A 23,809-nucleotide genomic window follows, 5' to 3' on the forward strand; every position below is an offset into this window, starting at 1 on the left:
AAAGCTACAGGACAAACGTGCTTGGAACCACCTACACGACGTAAAGATCTGCAAACTCCAGACCCGCCCTAGCGTCACCGACAGGGCCATTGGAAGAGCAGCAACAGCGTCGCCAACGGAGGAAGGGACTTCTACCGCAACTAACGGCCAAAGTGTCCCCATACCCTGCCACCCCCCTGATTCCTCAGAGACAACTGCCAAAATAAAGAGGGGTAATTACCATACCGCCCACCCCATGGTCACACGTTCAAAGAGTAAAGGAACCACTACCAGTTGAACCCCAAACCCTCTGCCCATTGACCCCCTACCCACTGCTATAATAACCCAACTGAAGGACATTGTTTTGCACATACACATGTAAACACTTGAATGTTCTCTTTTTTTCTCTCGCACATGCAGGTACGGTGTATTATTGTACTGTTAAGAAAACAGATAACTAACAAAGTTCACTGCCCAGGAGGAGTAGATGATACCCTCAGACAATAACTACCCTGAAGAATTATCGCACCAATTTGTCTATTACATAAAAAGGCCAAAGCACCTGAAAAGGAGGAGGGTACTTGTCTACTACACAGCACTTCTCTTGGCCATAGAACAATCAATGCCCCACATCCAACCATACTTGTCTGTCCTAAGAGATAGATCGCTTAGATTGGCGTGGGAACAGCTCTTCGCCTGGGCACTGAACGACTACTTGATAGGGAGAGCTTGAAAACAACAACTAACACTAATAACAAGCATATTGAGAATTTTCAGGCGGGCAACTTTAACGTCGCAAGAATTAGCTGCCGGACTGCAGCAAGGTAAGAGCAAAATGCCGGTGAAACTAGCCTCTGTAATAAAGATGATAGGGATTTTGATGATCACCGGGTTTGTGGCTGCCTCTGTATGGCGGAACAGTTATGCTTTCAATATTTTTGCTGTACCCAAACCTAATATACCCCCACCCCCAGCTGCAACAGGTGTTACGTCAGGTGGTACTAGCAAAATTCCACAAAAGGGAAATAGAGTTAAACGCAGCACATACTCAGAGAATAAAGATATTGACAACTACATACAAAATTCAGCACACGTCTCTAACAACATGTGGTACCAACACATGACCAAAATAGGCAAACAAACAACAGAAGACAGCTGCAACGTCTGCTCATTGATCCCATACGCCATGAGTGCTTCCCGAACTTTTGTTGCCACGGAAATAGATGAAAAAACAGCACGGTTTGTAATATACCTGGCACTGTTCCAAACAAAAGGGAGATTTCAAGGGAACACGGTGCACCTGGTATGGAAATCACGAGACACATACCCGTACGAAAATAACTTCCTTAAGAGTTATTTGAGCTACCACAAGGCCAGTTTACATGCCGAAGCATTCAGATACTTAACAAGTGGCCCTGAAAAAGGAGAAACGAAGAAAGTTACACTACAGTACCTACCATGTGATTGGTACGCCACTGAAGCTCCTGGTAAACAAGGATGTTGGGAAAGACCACTGATAATAATAACAGGGAAGGTGTACCTGGGTGACAAATGGGACATAGGAGTGGTTGGCAGCAACATGATAACGAGAGAAGATACTACAACTATTGCAGAGCACAACAACAGATGTTGGATGACTTGGGTCAAGTACGTACCCATGCTAACGTGGATAGAGAAGGATGAAGACCCAATAACAATACTGCCGATGACTGCACCTAAGGTATGCTACCAACACAAAGGAGAAGTGGACATAGCATACAACACCAACTGTGCAAGCGTAACAGAGCTACCTGAGGGGGGAGCAGGAACAGCAGTAGTAATGGACCATTACTGGGCCTGTGGAGACAAGGCATACCACACACTGCCCCCTCTGTGGAATGGTGTATGCACAATAGTACACGTTAATGTACCATCACTAGTGGTGCCCCAGAAACATGTGAATGTGGCGAACTTCCCCAAAATGGATGAAGGAAACAAAAGGAAGAAGAGATCTGTACAGCTTCAGAAAGGGCCAGAGAACCGAAACAACGGCAACAACACCGTCCTGAACAGAAGGAAAAGACAAGGAGAACCTCTGACAGGAAATTACCTGTGGGGAAGGTCGGAAACAGCACTAACTTCAATCCCGCCAGAACACAGACTATTCAGCAGAGCAGCTATGTTCTTCTCCTCAATAATACATCCTGGACTACAGGCCTACGCAAACGCAAAATGGCTCCAGATAACTAGGTGGGAACTAATGATGACAATTAAGTCTACAGTAAATGGATTCAACGCAATAAAAGAGGAATTGCGAGCAGTGAGGATGGTAGCACTACAGAACAGATATGTACTGGACCTCCTCACAGCAATGGAAGGAGGAGTTTGCGCGAAGATAGGACAATCATGCTGCACATTCATTCCTGCTAACGATGCTGACAATGGTACACTGACAGAAGCAGTATCACAATTGGCCCAGATGCACTCCAAAATGATGGATGAAAGTAAAGGTGTAAAAAAGGATGAGAGCTGGTTTTCGACGCTATGGTCATGGATGCCATCTTGGCTGTCAGATGGACTGAAGATCATAGTTGGATGCATTATTTTGGCTGGAGCTGCACTTATCATAATAAGATTTTGGAAGGCCCGGAAGGCACGCACCACAGACGAGATGATCGAAATGGTCGGTATGCACCCCTTGATGCCAGCAGATGACGGCCAACACGCAGGCACAATAATAAAAGAGAGAGAGAGGTTGCGCAACCAGATCATCACTAACCACCTGGACCCACCATCTGTGAAGCTCGAAAACCCAAGAAACCCAAGGAGCTACATAGGGAAATGGGTATACTGCACACCTGGAAGAACCTGTGTATATATGTACTGGTCGTTTGAGGACCATGTCAACCACTATGGACATTTGGGAGGAGTAACTAAAATATGGAGAGTGAGAGGAGATAAGGAAAAGGATATGTTTGTGGTCGACAAGTCGACCAGAGGGGGGACTGAAGTGGGAAAAGTGAACAAAAGGCTCCCACCAATCCCCTCTCAACCATGGCCTAGAGGATCACGGCCCAGACACCCGCCACGAGAGGAGTTTGCCCATCTCCCAGACGACCAAATACCCTGGTACAAGAACATACGGATGTGCCCACTCGCATGCCCACCTGCCTGCCCTGCACATGCCGACACCTGCGGCATGGATGAACTCGACTAAACCATCCAGCACCAAATCAACACATTGTTAGAGATGCCATGACGACCTAGCTAACGGTCAGCACACTCGTGCAACATACACACCGGACACTCCCACACCAATCCACACGAAGAACATACTCAGTGCTATGACATAGGCGACGGACACACCCACAGACGTGCATCTTTATTATTTTTAACATAGGCTTCTCAAATGCAGAAACGCAAGACGCATAATGAACTTATCTAAAAACGCTTGCGCACGCTTCTTCTAAAACCATGTACCATAATGAGGAATATAACGGAGACACGATACTGGGGATAGAGCAATATGATACCGTAACCTAAAGCGCTCTGCATCAAATGGTTCCACCCATGCACCAGGCCCAAGTAGGCTGCAAGCAAAAGCTTCCATGAACATTAAATGAGCAAGGGTTCGGTTGCTGACCCTGCAGAATGAGCCCAGTGAAAGCAGACAGTCAAGGGCACAACGTTGCAAACTCTCATTCCGCAAGCTGACGCCAAGGTCGCACCTGCAAGATAAGCCAGGCACACAGTGAGAAATATAATATTAATTGTGCAGAATTCTGCCTCAACCACGGTCCCCACCTCACGTGACCAAGCCGAACTTGATAGGGTGCCAAGCCCAGGAGGAAGAAGGCGTCTGAATCCCCCCGTCTCAAGACACAGGCAGATACAATTAAGCGACTCAATGGACATCTGCGGCGGTGGGAGTAGTCGGCCTTCCTGCTTATGAATAAATCCTCACATTGTCTGCACATACCCATAGTGAAACATTGTTGCAAATGACAGGTGCACCGTGAGCTGGGAACAGCGATGGTCCCAGACTGGGGGGCTCGCGGGTGAACCAATCAGAACATGGGACCCTTATCACTGACGCCATTAACATTGACCAATCCTCAGGGGTCTTCATGTAACAATTTTTATGTATCAAACTGAAGGGACAACCCAAGTATACCACCTGACTGACCCTTAACCAATAACCCCGTCCTCTATATGTATGCTATACTAACCCTACCACTCGGGGAACCAATCCAGAGTGGCGAAAGGTTTTTTGCTAATTTTGCTAAGGTGACGCAAGTAGCGCGTCATGCTAAGGTAAAAAGGGCCTGCAAGCCCCACGCTGCGGAGAGAGTGTCAGGACGGACGCGTACGATCCTTGGCCATCCCTGCCGTTTTGTTTAATAAACAGCAGAATCACCTTGCTTCTTGCGTGTGTCTCATACGGGAGGAGTTGGGGCCTCCCTGCCCGGAGGTCCGCGGACGGCCCAGCCGGCCCCGGGAGAATTTACCCCCCGACATTGTGTTTATTCCTGGTGGGACAGGCTGGTGCCGGGGGGTATTTATTGGGCAGTACCTGATTGGTGTTGACCTCAAGAGGGATCATGTGATGATCAGTCCATGCCAGAGGTTGGGGGTCTTTGCAGGTTGTATTGCAATTGTAGGTTGCTACCCAGTCAAGGGTTCAGCCTTTTTGGTGGGTGGGGAGTACAATGAGTTGAGTGATGTCTTGTTCAGTTAGGACATTGGCTAGGGATGCAGCATATGCATCGTTTGGGTCCTGGTAACCGAGGTTGAATTCCCCCGAGCATCATGATTTGTGCTGATGGTTCGGAATTTTCGGTGATGAGGGATGTGATGTCTTCTTCAAAAACCCCAGGGTGACTGGGGGTTTATATATGAGGTGGAGGGTGATCGTGGTTGTGGGGGAAGTTTGCATTTTGGCTGTTAGTGTCTCGCAGGATGTGAGTGACACTGTGGAGGCTGATCTGAGGTCTAGGGAGGATTTGGAGATGATCGCAACATCTGGGGGCGAGTGGGGAAACTAAGCATTGCTAAACGTATTATGCTCCGAGGGAGGGGCTCTGGCAGACTGGGGGTCCCAGATATGTCCTGATATCGGCGGGCAGCGCAACTATCACACACATTTGCATGGGCATTAACGGCGACGCTGGAAACAAATTGAGGAAGCATGGTGCTCATCCCCTCTTTCTGACCTCCCACATATCTCAGCCTCATGAACCTCTGCAAATCTAGGCCACCTCAAAGCTACAAAATACACAGTGTTCAGCTGGAAAAATGCAGCACGCAAATGCGGATGCACAGGCAGCCTGGGACCCCTTATTCCAATCTGGAACAACCTGGACTTTACCCCGGGCATTCCCGCCAACAGCTTTGCAGCCTGGAGGGTGGGAGACTTACGGAAAATATCGGACTTCCTGGTGGACGGTAACCCCCTTACATTTGAAGAATGTAAAGCAAAATTCAACAGTGCGCAGGCAAAGCGTGTCCAATACACGCAGCTAAGGCATTGGAAATCACACAGGGTTATCGGGGAGAAAGAGGGAGGGAACTAACTACATTGGAACTGACCCTAACAACATCCCCACCTAAAGGGAAAATCTCAACTTTATACCGGTTGCTGGACAAGTCAGACCCAACCATAAATGAAAAATACATGCTCAGCTGGGAAAAGGACTTGGGGAGCACAATGGAAACAGAAGACTGGGACAGAATATGGGCTAGACGGCACAAAAGCACTCCACGCATCATTAACAGGGAAGGCGGGTATAAAGTATGCTACAAGTACTACATAACACCAGAACAGCTGCACAAAAGCAATCTGTTGATTCCCCCGGGTTCCAAGAGAGGGTGTGCAGCCTTGGGCTCCCTGTTTTACCTGCTGTGGGACTGCCCAAAATCGAGTGATTTCTGGCGGGCGCTACTGGATCAAATTAAGGGAATCACAGGGTTTCCAATTCCATGGGATCCGGGGATAATACTTCTGGGAGACACCGGGGCCAGGGCATTTCCACTCACAGGTCAGATAGCTCGTCTATGCACTTATCTTCTCACGGCCGCTAAAATCACAATAGCCCGGCTGTGGAAGAACCCCACAAGCCCCCAACACATCTTCTGCCGGCACTGATTATCTCCACAATGTTGGTGTGGTCAGTTACATAGTGCCAATGAAACACTGAATGTGACGCTGTGCAATGCCGAAACTGCCGTCTATACTCAGATCTGAACGCTGGCATTTGCAATGACATTTTCCTGCCACGAGAGGGTGCATTTCTCTTAAAGCAACAGCTCTCATATAGACTCTGGGTGCCATCTGCTACCTCCAGTGTCCCAGTTAGAATGAAGATGCATGCCTCAGCTACAGGCAAGCACGCATGATCTCCACATGTTAACATCCAGTTTTTAAATATGAGTTTAATTCTGGCAGTTTTTTTATTTCAAAACACTGTCATGCCAGATAATATCAAGTGTACATGATTTGTAAGTGCAGGGGGACAACTGAGACAAAATATAAGGGGAAAGAGTTCTGCGTGGAAATAAGTGGACCGGTAAATGCATACCTGACTTTTTATAGTCTTTCTTGTCATGTTTTTGGATAGTTGTGCAATTGCCTCCAAATATTTGTGTTCTCCCACCTCTTTGCATAATTGAAGGGGGTCAGTAAAGTCTCTTGCCAAAGAGAACACAGCGGCACAGAGACCAATTCCCATATAACTGCCTTATATTTAAACAAATCCGTGTTTTTCGTTTCGAGTGCTTTGGTCTTGCATAGTGCAGATTCCAAATTCCAGTGGTTGCACTTCTGTCCGTCAAAGACCCTTTGTTCTCCCGGCATTTGTTTCCTCAAACCCAGACAGAGGCGCTTTATGCTCCTATTGTGAGCTCTAGCACACCCTTTACATTACAGAGAGTGCCAGGGGGCTTTGCACAAGGTTTGACTGGCCTAAACCCAGCACAAAAACTATATGGAAAACACAAAGGAAGAATTAGTCATGTGAAAACCAGGGCATAATAACCACCTCTGTGGTCTGTAGTTGTCATCATTGCTAAGCGATTGAGCTTTGCAGGTATGCCTGAAAAGCCGGTAGGAAGGGGAGGAGTCAGGCATATATCAATTCACAGCCAATGGGGCTATGTGAGTACGGGTAGGGTGCTTCCCTCATCCGCAGGAAAATCCCAGGTGGGGCGGCAGGGGTCTCTGCCACCCTCATACAGGTGACAACCAACCAGCCATGGAGTACAGGGGCCAAGGAGTGAGGAGCGGCCTGAAATAGCCCTACATCATTTATTTGTCTGCTTTCACTGCAGCTGGCAGTGCTTAACTGTGACCAGAATAGAAAGTGGGGTCCTTAGCTGTGTGATGGTGGACCTTTAACATCTCAAAGCATATTTCACAACTTCTGTCAAGCACAGTTTGCTTAAGTGGACTGCTTACAAGTGTATAGGGTGATCAACAAGGTTCATGAATGTTTCAAACAATGACTAGGAGTAGATTATGTTATTGCCGGCATACTAATGACACCTCTTGTCCATATTATTACAAGGCCACACAGCCTTGCACTGCGACAGCCCCACTCTCATGCGGGTATTTCCTATGGGCTCCGCTTGCACTCTGCGGCGCATGCACGGGTCTGCCCCATTTATTCACATTGTCAGAGTTGCGTCACTCGGTTGCAGGCGTAACATGTCTACATCATTACATTCCTCCTTTTTCATAACAATTAACATAATATGCACACCAAACTAGTTGTCACGCTAAACACATAACAGCAATGCAGTTAACTTCAACAATACACCACACCAGTCTCTGTTTTTTTTCCAGTGCAACATTAACGGCACCTTAATCGTCCACCACATAGTCTTTCAGATGTGATGGGTGGCACCGGGATTCCCGTAGGGGATACCTCCTACTGGTGCGCCCTCGGGATTCTTCTTTTATCCCTGGGCCAGGATTTGTTGGCTCTGATGGGTTTCATGTTTGATTAGTATTCTGGTCAGCCTCACTCCATACAGGGCTTAGGTCGACTGGATTCCTGCCAATGATCCTCTTCAAAAAACTTGAGCTCCTGGTTACCATCGTCCTTCCATTGTATGCAGTCACCATGGACCCCTTTACTCCTACCACATCCAGCGGCTGTGGGTCATAGGGTAGCAAGATCTTGCCTTCCGGGTGCCGGTTCCTGATCAACATCTCATCGCCCAGGGATATGTCTGGCGGATGTAGTTTCCTCCTGATGTTCTCCCGCTCGTTACAAATCCTTTCCTCTTCGGCCACCTGTTCTCCGCCAATCACCCCCGGTTCTTTGTCCTCACTACCCAGCAAAAACCCACTTGGGCATCTTCTGAATAGCGTTTCTGCAGGAGTAACTCCCGTGGAGCAGTGTGGAGTGGCCCTGTATACCCTCAGGAATGGATAGCGTGCTCGACGCAGGGACTGCCCCCGCCCATGGGCGATCCTGAACACTTTGTTCAGCGTTCATAGGAAATGCTCAGCCTCCCCATTCACTCTGGGCTGCAACAGACATGTCTTCCTGTGCTTGACTCTGCACTCCTTCATTAAGTTCGCAAAACTGTCCCCTTTAAACGGCGGGCCATTATCGGTGCACACTTCTTCTGGAAACCCGTGGGATGCAAAAACCTTCTGTACCGCTGGTATGATGATTCCACAAACTTCACCTCTGGATATCTGCTCCATTCATCAATGGCTTCTAGGAAGTGTACATCTCTTCCTATCAAACCAAAATCCATGGGCACCACCTCCCACGGTCTATTGCCCCTTGGCATTGACTTGATTCAGGGTTCTCTCTACATGGGGGATGCAGCCCGACACCACACACAATTCTTCACAAACTCATCCACCACTAAGTTGAGGAACAACACCTTCATCCTCAATCAGGACTTGGTCTTGGCCAACCCCTGAAGCCCTTGATGTGCCAGTGTTATGACTTTTGTAACCAGTGCTGCTGGCATGACCATCCTCTGGCCTCTCAACAGCAGCCCTGAGTCTGTAAATGAAAGTTCACTACTCACCTTTCACAGCTGTTCCAGTGAAGCCTTCGCATCTTGAGTGCGTTTGTCCAGCCCCATCAGAGCCCTCTTCCACTCTCCTTTGTTGAGAGCTTCCTGGAGTGGGCAGAAACACTTGTCTCCGGCGGAGCTATCTGCCAGCTCCTGCACGGATATGGAGTTTGGAATGTTGGACTCCACTACCTGACAAATTCCTCGACTTCCATCTCTCCATTCCCAGACTTCGTTCTAGATTTCCCAGGAAGTCTGGACAGGTAGTCAGCAGCATTGTTTGCCCCTGACCGGTGCACCAAAGAGACATCGTATTCCAACAAGGCTAGCATCCATCGCTCAATCCGAGCGGGTGGCTTTGATGGCGATCCTGCCATGATTGGTAACAACGGCTTATGGTCGGGCACCAACATCACCGGTCTCCCCAACAAATAGACCCTGAAGTGTGTGCACCCCCAGAGCACTGCCAGTGCCTCCTGTTCAATTTTGGAATACCGCTGCTCTGTCTCCATCAAGGCTCTGCTTGCGAACGCCACAGGCTGCACATCACCCTTCAGGTTCTGCTGGGTCAGCACCGCTCCAAGTCCAAAAGGGCTCACATCAACCACAATCTCTGATGCTACAGCAGGGTTGAAGAATGCCATAGTGTTCTCAGCCGTCAGGGCCGTCTTGATCTCTTCAAACGCAATCTGTTCCAGTGGGCCCCACTGCCATTCACACTCATTCTTCATCAGATTTTGTAGTGGCTCAGACAGCGTTGTAGGTTCCAGATAAATAGCCCACTGTGTGTCACCATACCAAGGAAGCTTCTCACCTACGTGACTGACTCCGGTGCTTTTGTCTCTTTGATGTCTCTCACTTTCCTGGGATCTGGCAACACGCCTCCTTGCTGAAATACAAATCTGAACAACTCAATCTTTTCCTTGAAGAACTCACATTTTTCCTTGTGGAGGGAGAGTCCCAGTGACCAGATCCTCTCCAGTGACTTCTCTAGCCTCTCCATGTGCTCACTCTTAGACCCAGCAAACATCAAAATGTCATCATTCCGGTCACGTTGGCCAGTACCCCATATATGAGGTTTTGGAAAACCTCTGCGGCTGACGATACACCAAAACTGAGTCGCTTGTACCTGTATAAGCCCTTATGAGTCATGAAAGTTGTGATGTACCGCAACTTTTGGTCCAAGACCATCTGATAATAGCCCCACCCCTCATGTCTAGTTTGGAGAAGAACCTTGCCCCTTGTCATTCTGCAATGATGTCATCCAATGTTGGCCTGAGGTGCTTTTCCTGCTTGATAGCCTTGTTGTGCAGACGCATGTCTACACGGATCCAAACTGACTCTGGCTGTTTCGGCTTCTGTGCCACCACTATCGGTGACACCCACAGAGTTGCCCCCTCTCCAGTCTCAATGATGTCCATCTCTACTAGGCGTTCTATCTGCTTGTCCACCTGGTCCCTAAAATGAAATGGGACTCTTCTGTGCTTAAGGGCCACTGGGGTGGATAGATTAATCAATATTCAGATTCACTGGATTCCCTACCAGTTTTCCAGCACCCACAAACACCACTTCAGATTTCTGCAGCAACTCGTGAATGTTCTCCACATAGACCCCATATGTGAATCTGACAATCTTGAGGGCCTCGGTCATGGCAAAGCTCAGCAAAGTGTCCTTGCTGACATCGGTGATGAAGAATCTCACCTTGATGGTGTTTGGCCATGACCATACCTGCCTACATTTGAAAATCAAAATTCCTGAGATGTATGCCCCGCCCACAGTCACACAAAACTCCACCCATTTCACATGACTCCGCCCACATGTCAAAAAGGTAAATTCTGTTGCAATGTGATGTGACGTCAGAAATTTGCAGTTGAAATTGAAATATGCATATTTCATTAAATTGCCTTTTCACAACCAACCAAATTGCATTCGCCTTCCATAAAATAAACATGTTAAAATGTGCACATGTAAACTCCAAGAACCAATATAGAGGTTTTCCCTGAATTTTGCAGTACCGAAATTGGACATTTCACCTTAGTTGTTTTTCATCAGGTTATATAGTGCAGTGGTGAGTTCTCCAGCCTGCAAACCTGATGTCTGTGGTTCAATGGGGCTGAGTCCACCCTAACCTGGGCAAAAAGAACGAAAGCAAAAGAAATGCGCATTCGCATTGAAAGTCAGCAAAAAAGACAGAAAGGTCAAGCAAAATAAACGCTTGTTATTTTGCTTCACCTGTATTCTTTTTGCCAATGTGCTGGAAGCGTTACAGTCATTGCTGCAGAGATAAAGCCACACTCAGGCAGGGAGTCTGCGGTGGCGCAGGCCTGCAAGCATAACGAAAAAACAAAAAAAGCAATCAGTGAAAGCTGTCCCCCACCAACATTCCTGAGATTCCAGGGTCTTTCCCGGAGACCTAGAAAAATGGTTAAAATTCCTGATTCTCTGGGAAAAATCTGGAGCTTAGGCAGGTATGCCCATGACCCACTCTCGAGATAAACGCCCCTTTAAGCAGCAGTGGCTATTTATCACTGAAGGTGAAGATTCTCACTTTTGCCCGGGCCAGAGCTGGCGGGCCTGGCAGCGCCTCATAATGTTCCAAGGCCATCACACTCACAGAAGCCCCTGTATCTATCAGTGCTGGGATCTCACATCCATCCACAAACACTGCACATCTCGGCTGCCTCTTCTTCTTGCCTTTGGGGTCATTGAGACTGGAGATGAAGAACACGTCTTCCACTTCATCATCTGGGTCAGGATCATGGTTCGGCTGGTCCTCATCTTAATCCACCTGGGCCAACCTCGGGAATCGTATTTGAGTAGACATTCCCATCTTGGCAGGGCCTCTTGGTGTAACGACTGGCCCTGGAGCTTTGCACATGCTAACAAAATGATCGACTGCGCCACATCTCCCACACACTCGTCCTTTTGCAGGGCATTCAACCACGTGCGTGAGGTCATATCCGCCCAGCGTGCACTGAGCCAGCGTTTCAGGTCCTCTGTCTCTTCTAAAGCCCATTTCGCACCTACCACCCTTGGCACCTTGCTGACACCCTATCATACAGACATCCTCCAGCTTCACCATCTTCATGGCCTCATCCATTCTAGAAGCCCTCATGTCCGCCAGCTCATAGGATTACCCCAATTCCAGAATCCGCACCAGGGTGAGCCCTGGTTCCCTCAGAATCTGTCACCGCAATTTTCCTGAGGCGTACCCCTGAATTAACTGATTGCGCACCATCCCCTCCTCACGGATCCAAGCACACATGGTCGCAACTTGCCTGAGTCTGCTGTAGAATGAGTCCAGCGACTCATCGTCCTTCTGTTTGGCCGCACACATTACAAACCTCTCGTAATTCAAGTTTACCAACAGATTAAATGGTCCCTCAGAGAGTATTTGGCTGCCCCATACGAGTCATCCACAGGCCGCAAAGTCCCAAAAAGCTTCAACACCGATGGTCCCGCAGCACACAGAAGGGTCGACTTCTTTGCTTGGTCATTCACCTCCCCAACCGATGCAAAGTACATCTACAGGCGCTTCAACCACAAGTTCCATCTAGGGCCCAGAGCCGCTGGTTCCCCAGATACATCAAATTCTGGCATGGGAGCCAGTGCCCCTTGCTGACGATGCACCTGAACCATCCGCTATACTGGCACAGCACCCTACTCGGCAATGTCACACCATGCGCACAGGCACCCCCCCAGTAAACAGATGGCCGCAACCCAGAATGACCGCCTACGGGATCCGTGCAGGAGTGTCTCCAAAGACCAAGCAGCAGATGCAAGGCTTCCAAAAATTCAGGAGGGGAGACAAAGGAAAGAAACACTCATAAATCTCCTACTGCAGAACAGGAGAAAAGAAAAGAGAGAAGAAAGAAATATGCTCTTTTTTTGTTGAAATTGCCCACTTCCAAGTGATCCACAAATTGTCCTGGAGGTGCATGTGCACTTCCCTGGCTGGGAAGCCGCAACCTCCTTCTTGCTGGAGTGTCACAGGGTGTGCCTCGCCTTCCCCTCGTGTGCCGACCAGCTGATCCTGCACATGGGTGCGGGCGAGCAAACTCCTCATCACCATTGTTATAAGGCCACATGGCCTTGCGTTGCGATAGCCCCCGGTGCCCCCACAGATGGACTCTCACGTGGGTATTCCATCCTGGGTCCACCTGCACTCTGCGGTGCATGCATGGAACTGTCCCATTTATTGCCTCACTCTGTCACAGGCGTAATGTGACCACGTCACTACACATATGAGGTACCAGCTTTTAGGCTCCATTGCAATGTATTCTGATATTTCTAGTTCTGTGTTTTATACAGCCAAAATAAAAATACAAATACTGTACATGATGACAGAATGAAGTGTAGTTAAAAACCAGAACTTGCCAAACATCTCAGTCATTGACCCTTCACAACTAAAGATGCAATTGGAGAATAGAGAGTGTGAAGCACGCATATTCGCAAAGTGAGCAACCCTAGAACTTGTGGTCGCAGCCAGGATCGCCTTTCAATCAATCCATGTTATTCTGAGCAGATCCATCTACCTGAATGGTTCGTATTTCTTTGGCTGCCAAAACTGGGGCCACCAGAAGTGATATTGAGATGTGCGCTCTACATTTTAATAATGTTGTCCCTTAGCTTGATTACTGCACATGGCACTGTCCATTGTGTGCCATGTTTCCCTCTCAACGGAAAAGTGAAATAAACGAAGGACAAATGTTTGGTTTGCTAGGGGGCTTGCCTGGGACTACATTGGGCAGGGAGTTCATCAGTGTTATTTATTTTCCTCTTACCACCCATCTTCTGCCTATGGGCTTCGGCGATGGGGTCTCCGCTTACTAGCTAGTATTTGAATGGGGCGGTGGAGTGCACTGGTCTTGGTCATGGGGGACTCTTGCCTGATCCTGATGCTTACTACCTTTCACACATTGCAGTATTTTTTCTCCCTTCTCTCCCAATATCGAGGACATGTGGGGGATGCCTGATGTATGCCCCCGCCAGGAGTCTCCCCCTACTTTAACTTTATGATGTTAGTGTGCTGGCATAGGCTCCTGATAGGCTGGAGCCATAGCACGCCTACTCCCCTCCATCATGCAGGAAGGCCAGCTTTTGATGAAGATGGCCCCTAGCAGAGCCTGAAACAATGTTTGGCGGGGAGAGATCTCATTTCTGGGTCTTTTCACAGCTGCTGTGTGTGTATCATCTCTCTCAGGAGCTCTGCCTGCTCTTTGCAAAAGGGGTAAGAAGTATCAGTGCAGGGAGCTAAGTGGAAGTGGGTCTAGGAGACTCACTACCGGTCTTTTCATCACTGGCTACAACTGCGCTCTATTTTCCTAATGGCAGACGTGACCCCACGCGGGAATGCGGACATGGAGCGTGAATGTCTCCAGCACAAAAGCTAACGGGCTCCAGTAGCGTGTCCAGGGAGGGGCCTGAGGTGGCATGGGCTACCCCTGGAATCTGATTGGCCACCCCATTATCCTAAACTATGATCATTATGTGTGTGCGTGTTCGTACTTCATGCCACCCTGCACAAGTCAGTATCCCACGTGGGCCACCCCAGTCAAAAGAGTGTGGACACGCCACTACCAGGCTTCCCACGCATCTGATACAAATACCCTCTTGCTGTGGATAATGTAATCTGAACTTGCTTTTGAAACCCCTTGTTCATCCTATGCAAGTAAAGTGTTCCAGTGGCCTTTTTGTGTAGCTCTAAGCTACGCTATTTGACAAAACAAAACATCTAAACACATACTGACCAGCAGCTGCTTGTGACTCTCACTTTTTAAACCTCGTTGTTTCATGAAGAGAAACAGATGTATGTGGTTCAATACTACTGTGTAATGGACGGAACGACGTTGTTACATCGCCATGCTTTTTTCCGATGAGTTTTTTGTAGAATATTTTTGCACGAAAAACTCATCCATAAGTGGGAGGGGGGTTAAGGGGATGCAAAGGGTTGGGGGATGTTGGGAATAGGGACTAGATAATAAGGAAAGGGGGATTGGGAGAAACTCCCAAATGAAAACAAAAAATGTCAATTATTTTTTTTCAGCAAAAAATATTCTGCAACAAAAGCCACAAAACAAATCTGCTGATTTAAGAACATACAACCCTGATGGACTTGGAAATCAGACTAATTGTTTGGGTATTTTATGTAGCTCGATCGTGCATCCATTTGGCTGTTTCTGAACGTTTTGAAGTACTGCAGCAGGGTTAAAAACCAACAATAAGCCAGATTTTGGCAACCAAATTGAACAGACGGAGCGAGCGTCAGTTGCAACTCAGGGACTGTGCTGAGTCCCAGGTCCTAAATCAGCTAAGAAAAAAACCCTGAAACCCAGACAACCCTCAAAGGCCCTAGTCTGTAGGTGTGGTGCCTGGGTGGTCCTGTAGACACATTCAAGAGAGAATAGGGTTCGATTTGTAAATTCCCAATTGGACCCCTTGCTATGTGTCTGCTCTGGCACCAGCCCTTCCAACGCCACCAGATTCCCTTTCAGGGTTCCACTGGCCTAATTTCAACGAGCACGGAGCGTCTAGAAATAATCAGACTTCATCCCTTTCTGAGTAGGGAAAGAATTCCCAGAATTCCACTCAACTGTTCCGCCCGGAGGTGGTGGGCTAAGAGATGCGATAGGATTGGCTGGGATGTCTTGCATACTAGCTAGTCACAGTGGCAGAACAGTTCTGGCCACCAAATTTACATCCTTGCAAATCAAGCCACTAAGATCATTCAAATTGACTGCAAACTCCAGTTTAGACAGAACTCCAATTATTAATTTCCAACAGGGGTGTTGCTAGGGGGGGGCTAAAGGGGCCCCTGATCTTTTGGTTGTAGCCCCGGATAGAATCTCAGGAGCTACAGCCAAAAGACTAGCTAGCCCCCAGTCCCAACAGTTCCGACATCAGCTTAGCCCTGGGTCTTTTCCAGACCTAGCAACTCCCCTGATTTCCAATCTGATAAGGGAGGCGGAACCGTAGTCAGAAGGGTGGGACAGGACCCTCCCAAATTCAGCGCTGCTGGGCTGAATCATCGCAGGGGTAAATTGTCACTCAACATAATATTGCCCACGTGGCACACAGCCCTGACACAGGAGTCATGGCAAAGGATATAGGCAAAGAACGGAATTCAGGGCTGGGTCCATTTTTTAAGTGTCTTTCAGCATCTCATCTAAAAGCAGCACTTCTAATTCAACAATGGGCATTGCCAATTGTATTACAATGATCGGACTCATTTCACGCAGCATAAAAACAAGACATTTCCGTCTTCCTTTACCGCTCACACAGCTTCACAAAGAGTTTCCCAACTTTTTACTCAGCATAAGACGTAAAGTTGCAAAAACAAGGTAGTTAGCACACTCTGTAAAGTGATCCTGACTGTTGTGAGAGTCAATAATCTGCTATGATATGAATCTGCAAGAAAGATCTGTTTGCAAACTAGTCATTCGCATTGAGATGAATTGGAACCGCTGCTTTCAGATGAGAGGCAGGAAGACAAAAACAAGACTCAGCCATGAATGCTGTGCTTTGTGCATATTCAGTGTTGATTGCGCCACTGAATTGCCAATTCCGCGATTCTGTGGGATGGCCTGTTGTGTCCCCCGCCCCTAGCAGAGAAACGTTCAAGAAGCCAGCACAGTTTGATTGAAGGCAACTGAAGTTAAAGTCACTTCTGGTTAATTGCCTGGCATGTCTATACATCGCTTTGCATTGATACCTATTGACTTCAATGGCGGCCTTGCCACGCAAATGTCTGTCGATTTGGTGCTGTTGATGATACAGAGTGTTTCAGTTTCCTGCTCTGATCGTTGATGAACTGTACACTGGATTTGCTAACAAGCGTGAAGTCAAAACTCCCAGAATTAGCAAACTGGGGCATCTTGACCAGCACCAGAACATGGTTGCTTCTCTGGGTACAGCTTTTCTAGTCACTTCAGGGAGCAGAGAAGGGGCAGATGTCCATGGCATCAAAACCTTCCTCTGCTTTCTCTCTCTCCCTCACCTGATGACCTACCTGACCTACCTGTCTGCTGTACCGACTGGTTGCTTGGCGACCCTCAGAGTCTCAATGGGTACCAGGCTCTTTCTTGATTAGTCACACTTGCACTGCCTCTGGGCCTACCACGTACTTAGGGGCTGTAACTCTAACCCTAGAGTCCCTTGTTCTCCTTGCACTGCCCAGAGCCGCGCTGCCATGGCTGCAATTACTCAGAACTTTGCTGCCCTGTTTTCCCCTCCTCCCTTGAACTCCCCCCTTTCCTCTTGCACTTCTCGTTCACGCACTTGCACGATCTGATTCACACATGGCCTAGTAAGATTGTTTGTCTTACCCTTCCTCTATCTTCCCTCCCTTGTCTTGTTGCGCCTAGAAACACTTGTGTAAAGGAGCATTTTAAATGACTTATCATATCATATAACACACTCACACCATACAAATGTATGCCTCTCCTTAAATTCAGAAGTGCCACATTAAAGTGGTTAAAGGTCCATTTCTTTCTCTTCCAGTTACTGTACTTTTTCATTTTCTACCTTTAATTACCATGATATAGACATAGTTCAAGAAGATGGCCCCAGATAAGTGAGGCTGCTCGGATGCTGCCGGAAAAGGTACAAATAGCCAGCCTTTAATTTGTTAATACCTCGACATCTATCCTTTACTTTCATTTTCTCTTATGGAGGAGTTAATGGTGATTGTCTGGAACTGTATTTCTGCAGGCTCTGGCCTGAGTGGGAAAGTCATATGTAGATAGGGTGGGGCCTGAGAGGGAAAGTCCTGTTAAATATCAGTACATTATTATTTTTTCAAGTTTTTTTTTATTGAAAGTGTTTTAGTACACAGGCTACTTTTACACAATAACACAAAGACAAATACAATCACAATCACAATACAATGAGCAGTCACTATTCTTACCCGAAAGAATCAATTCATGCATGACTTATTTCATTAACGTACATTTTCACTTTAAAAAAAAATCTATAACAACAACACAATTAATGTTAAAACACCTTTTCTTATAATTTCGAGATAAACCACACTACTACATAAATTCATATTACCGTTTCTATTTGCGCTCCAATCATCACCTCCTCAATTCTTTCAAAAATTGACACCAAGAAGTTTACCTGTGCTAACATGAGCGATAAATGAGCAGTCGTCATAAGCCTATGCCATAAGTCTGCAGATATTTTCACAGAAAGGGACTTAATAAATGGTTCGAAAGTTATAATCTTCATGTTCATCAACGTTGGACAGAACAGGACCCGATGCTCCAATGACTCTGTTACCTTACCACGCAGTCTACACATTTGTAAATCAGCAGGGATACGTAGTTTGGTACCTATTACCCCAAACATAGTTAGACAGTTAAGCCTGAACTTAAGGTACCAGTCTTTCAATTTAGCCAAAGGAATTTATTTTAGGTACAGTCTAACCTCCGTCATGGGTAAGTGCAATATTTCATGGCCACTATACCATTTCAATTGCATGTCAGCTATAGTATCCCACCTTTTAACCTTCCTTTTGAGTATCTCGTCAGATTCAGTGCCATTTATTCCTAACTGGCACAGAAACATCTTGTATCTTTTCTTGAATCTGAGTAAGAAGGTATTACTTTTTTTTTTTTTACGTTCATAGCATTCAAGTAGAAATCAATGTGCGGTTTCTCTGCTTTTGACATTTTGAAGAGAGTGAGACTATGCTTCATCAGTTGAGCCGACCAAGAAACCAATCCCAGCTCTAGTCTGATCACGCTCACCAGGACTGAGCATGGGAGCCCCAAAACTCTTTTCAAAATCCTACCTTCCAGAGTATCAAAGAACTTCCCATTCCTGATATTCATTAATTCACAGCCTTAAAGAGTGATTTCAGATATCTTTGACCTACAGAAGTCAGTTAAGGCTAGGAGGGAGAATGCACACAATCTACTTGTGACAGATTTTAGTAACGAGAGGCAAGCACCCACTTTCTCTTCCATTTTACTTTCCTCTATTACTTTTTTCTGTTTATGAGAAATGAAAAAACTCAAATATCAAATACAGTCAACAGTCTCAATTATTGAGTCATTGATCTTCCACGTATAGTTTTTCTGCTTCTTCTTCTTACTACAAGTCATTAGGCAGGATTTAGTGGGATTTATTGGTAACTAATTCTTTGATAGGTAGGTCATTACTCCTGTCAAGCACTGCTGCAGTCTGGCGGGAGTATAATCCATGAGGACTAAATCGTCTGCATAGGCAATGCATCCTAACTTTAAGTCCATCCAACATGGGACTTAACCATTTCATGCCCTAGATTTCTCCCTCAGGTCGGCACGATACAGGTTAAGAGAGTAGGCTTGATTACACACCCCTGGCAAATGCCCTTTGATGCCCGGATACCCCTAGAAAGTTTGTCTTTGGTATTAAGCCTAACCTTGGTGGTGTTACTTGCGTATAGCATCTGGATAATTTTCGGTAGACCCGGATCTATATTCCAAGTCGCCAACTTCTTCCAAAGGAGAGAGAGATCCACGCTATCAAAGGCTGCCGATGGGTCGATGGCAGCTATGTATAGAGTTTTCAAGGAGCTGCCACCGACTTCAGAAACATAGGCTGAAAGAGTAAAGAAATATCGAGGCTTAATACCACTTAATAGAAATACGCCAGGCACGAGTACAATGGTACAAGTACACTTTTGTTTTGCAGAACAGCTGTCTGGTCTCTCAACACCTCGCAGCGTGTGATAGCGGACACCGTGACATGAGAGAGTGCTGGACATTACAAAGCATGCATATTTATAAATTTCTCTCACAATCCCGTACACATCATCAAGCCCATCTTTGAGTTACCCATTCACTAGTGTTTGTAGCCAGTTCACATAACTAATACAGATTCAAACAACTATACATCGTTCAATGTTTTCTTCAAACACTAGACATGTTTTTCTGCACATAAAACACAACCGTAAAGGATGTGTGGTCGGACCACATGTTCTTTACGCGACCCGTTAAGGGACCTTGGAGTTAATAACGGGCCCGCAATTAGCGGGCCCATTATTAGCGCCTTCCCCCTTCCCATTGAGCCCTATGGGGGCTCAAATGGGGAATGGCTTTTGGAATGAGGATTTACCGGGTCCGCCTAGGGAGGAATGTTCCAGTAAGTCCCCCCTCCACCAGACCGGACCCGGACTGATTTTGGAGGCAGCCATGGCGCTAATGGCGCTAATAGCGCCATGGCTACCTCCAAACTCGGAATGAGGCCCAATGTCTAGCATGGGGCAGAAAGCAGGAGTTAATCAAAATGGCGGACGACTTTAAGATGGCGGCGTAGACAACTTATTGCAAGTTCATTTAAATGTGATTTACAGTACATGCGAATGATCTCAGGCCGATGTTCATTATCAGGCGGTATTATGTGAAATATGCTTTTACATGTCGTGTAAGGTCAGTCCACTCTTCATGGTGCCAACTCCCTTTTTAATGGGTGGAAACGATGAGTCTCCTCAGCCCAGTTTCTCAGTTCACTCAATACCGTCAAGGCAAAAGACCTTAGATGACGTATCTAATAGGGAGATGGGACGATAACTGGGGATCAAAATAGAATTTAGCCATGAGGTGGGGCACTTACCACTAATAGCAATTTGCTCTAATAAATTGCACAAAATGTCGGTACATAGGGCAGGCTCAGCTATGCTGAGTGAGCATTTATAGATAAGTCAACATGAGAAGAGGCGGCGTAATGACAATCCTTTGCAATATGCTCCTGTGCACTTTTGGTGACTTGGCATCTAGTTTGTTTTTTAATGTAATGCTCTACAAAACCGAGAAAGGGTTTGCACCAAATCTTTCACAGAAAGTGTGCTTTGAAACGTACAATGTTAACCCATCGTTTTAAAACAATTCTCTGGGTGCCATGAACCTGCCTTGGTCGCTCCTACACTTTGCTTTTTCTTTAACCATCCGATTTGTTCCCTACCACCTCATTCCAAGGCCATGTACAAGCTTCCTCCGTTGGTATTCTTCCGGAGGCTAGAGTTGATCACTGGCCAGGCAGATATGGGGCAGCACTTAGGAGAAGAGCGCTTATGTATGCATGTTTGTGTATTTATTTCCGTTTTCCATGTGGAAGATTTAGGCAGGCCTCTGAGCCTCACTACTTAACAGGGGTGTTGCTAGGTCAGGAAAAGATCCAGGGCTATGCTAATTTTGGGACTGTCAGGACTGGGGGCTCGCTAGCATTTTTTATTGTAACCCCACAGCTTCTATCCGGGGCTACAACCAAAGTACCCGGGGCAATAGCCCCCTCAGCCCCACCCCCTAGCAACGCCTCTATATTTATGCTTTCTTCGGGCGGTCTGGGAAGTGTTTTCACATCCATACAATCATGCACTCGTTTCGCAGTGAAATGCACGGCTGACGTTTTCTCTTTTCATGCTGACCATCTCCCGCCCGTCGCTCAGCTTTGATTACACACTTCCTGGGTCCAGAGGTGGAGCTTGAGCCACCATTGTTTTCTAAAAGTGTATGACTTATCTCGCTCGGCACTGTCCGCGATCACACCTCTGCTCCCCCTACTTACCATCCTTCCCATCTCTCCTGTTTAGCTTAGCAATCCACTCGGCGACTTTGCCAGACATTCTGGCACCCACCCTACTTATTTGCTGCAATCACTTGAAATAGTTAATTGGCTAAGCACCTCTCCACTTTTCACTCTTATGCCTACGTCGATGCCCAATTTGGAACTCTTCCATAATTTAACAACATTACTGAGTTTATTTTATTTACATAGCCACACCCTCTTCCTTCGAGTCCTTACAGGTCTTTAATGCTCTCTTTAGTCCAGCAATCGCTGGCTACATGGATTGCAACCTCAGACACCTATATTTCCTCCCTCAGCTTGTTGCCCATACCATCCAGCCGGATGTGTACACTTGGGCCAATCATGTGCCTCCAAGCAAGTACTACCAGATATTTGCATTGTATAATTTCCTTCCAGATCAAACGGGCCTTCCACGCCGCCCTCCTTGCCCGAGTGTTGCCGAACATTTCATGATTCACCCATTTTCATGCTACCTTCCTAATCTGATATTCTGTTGCTCAGGGAATTTCTAACAACAGCACTGTTAGGAGCTGCGCCCGGATGTCAGGCGTAAAGCATATGGCGCAGTGTGGAATGAAATAAAGGGAAGCACACACAGAACACGTCTGGTTTGAAATCCACTCTTTAATTAACTAACCCCATAAGGCTTCCTGCCTTCCAGTGTCACTTCCCCCTACAACCCACCTCCCCTTAGTCCCGCCCCCACATAAGGAGGTGGACTGTGTCTAACAACAGGACACCTCCCCCATTCTTAAACAAATAGATAACAGGTTACCCCATTTCCTCGATAAGTCTTACAGGTTTAGTCTTGGCCCTGACTGAGCATCTCTCCTGGGGAGGAGTTGGACTGCGATGCGGGGCGCAGAGTTCCATGTACCTCCATTCTTCCTCAGATGCCTCCCCATCTCCCAAGTAAGAATCATCCGACTCTCCCTGGGACCAAACCTGTGCGGGTTCATTCCACAGTTCCATATGCTCCTCCAAGGTCCCACAGCACTCCTTGAGGTCGGATATGTTTCGAGTGATCTCCCGCCCATCAGGATCCACTGCCAAAATCATTGTACCCTTCACTTTTGTGACCGTGAGGGGTCCTGGTGCAAACCTGGAGTCTTCTTTCCGGCGTTGTGTCTGCCGCACCACCAACCGGTCTCCCACTTCAATCGCACTTCCTCGAGCTCCCCTTTTCTCATCAGCTGTCACCTTAATTTTTACTTTCTCCCTTCTAGACTCCTCAGCAATAGGGCCTTGAGGTATTCGTGTTCTCAGTCTCTGGCCAAACATGAGGTCTACTGTGCATCTACCCGTGGTGCTGTGAGGTGTATGTCTATAATCCCTTAGGAACTGAAATAATGTTTGCTCAAACAGCTTGTGCGACGCACGAGCAACCTTCAGCGCTCTTTTGATACTGCTTATGAATCGTTCGACCATGCCGTTGGCCTGGGGCTAGAGACGTGTCATCTTATGGTGTTTGAACCCCATGTACTGTGTAAAATTGGCAAAGTCTAGGCTGGTAAATTGTGGGCCATGGTCAGACTTGATGACCTTTGGGATGCCATAAGCTGTCAGTATGCGATCCAGGGCCGGTATTATGGCCACTGCTGCCGTGGAGGGAACAATCTGCACCTCTGGGAATCTTCTTCCATCGCCACCAGGGTGTAAGTGCCATCCCAGAGGGTCTCAAAGAAATCAACTACTAACTCTTCCAACACCCCTCCGGCAGCGGGGCCATCTGCAGTGGATTTAGCTGAGGGAGAGGGGCTACCACGCAGCAGATGGCACAGTTTTTCAAGGTTTCTTCAACCAGCTTGTCTAGCCCAGGGAACCATATCTTTTGACAGAGCAGCTTCTGCGGGGACACCACTCCTCAGTGACCTTCATGTTCCAGATCCATGACCTGTTGGTGTCGCAACTTGGGAAGCACAATTTTGTAGCCCTTCATGACGACGTGGTCTTCTGTAACAGTGAGTTCATCTTGCACCAGTATCATGTGCTTGACGTGCTCTTGAGATGTGACATCTAGGTTCTTGGCTGTGTCCCTAGTATGCTTCATTCTCCACTGATTTATGCACTGAGCAATGATAGCAAAGGCCTTGTCAGCCTCCGACTCATGTTGGAGTGTTCTCCATATCACAGGGAATGGCTTCATCTGGTGGATGACATAATGAGGTTTGGCATCCACAATTGAGGGTTCATGTTGGCATATTTCTGCCGGATGGCGCGATGGGTAATCTGCAGGGGTTTTGGT

This window comes from Ambystoma mexicanum, chromosome 3p (genome assembly GCF_040938575.1).
Source record: "Ambystoma mexicanum isolate Mex_15411 chromosome 3p, UKY_AmexF1_1, whole genome shotgun sequence".
NCBI lineage: Eukaryota > Metazoa > Chordata > Amphibia > Caudata > Ambystomatidae > Ambystoma > Ambystoma mexicanum.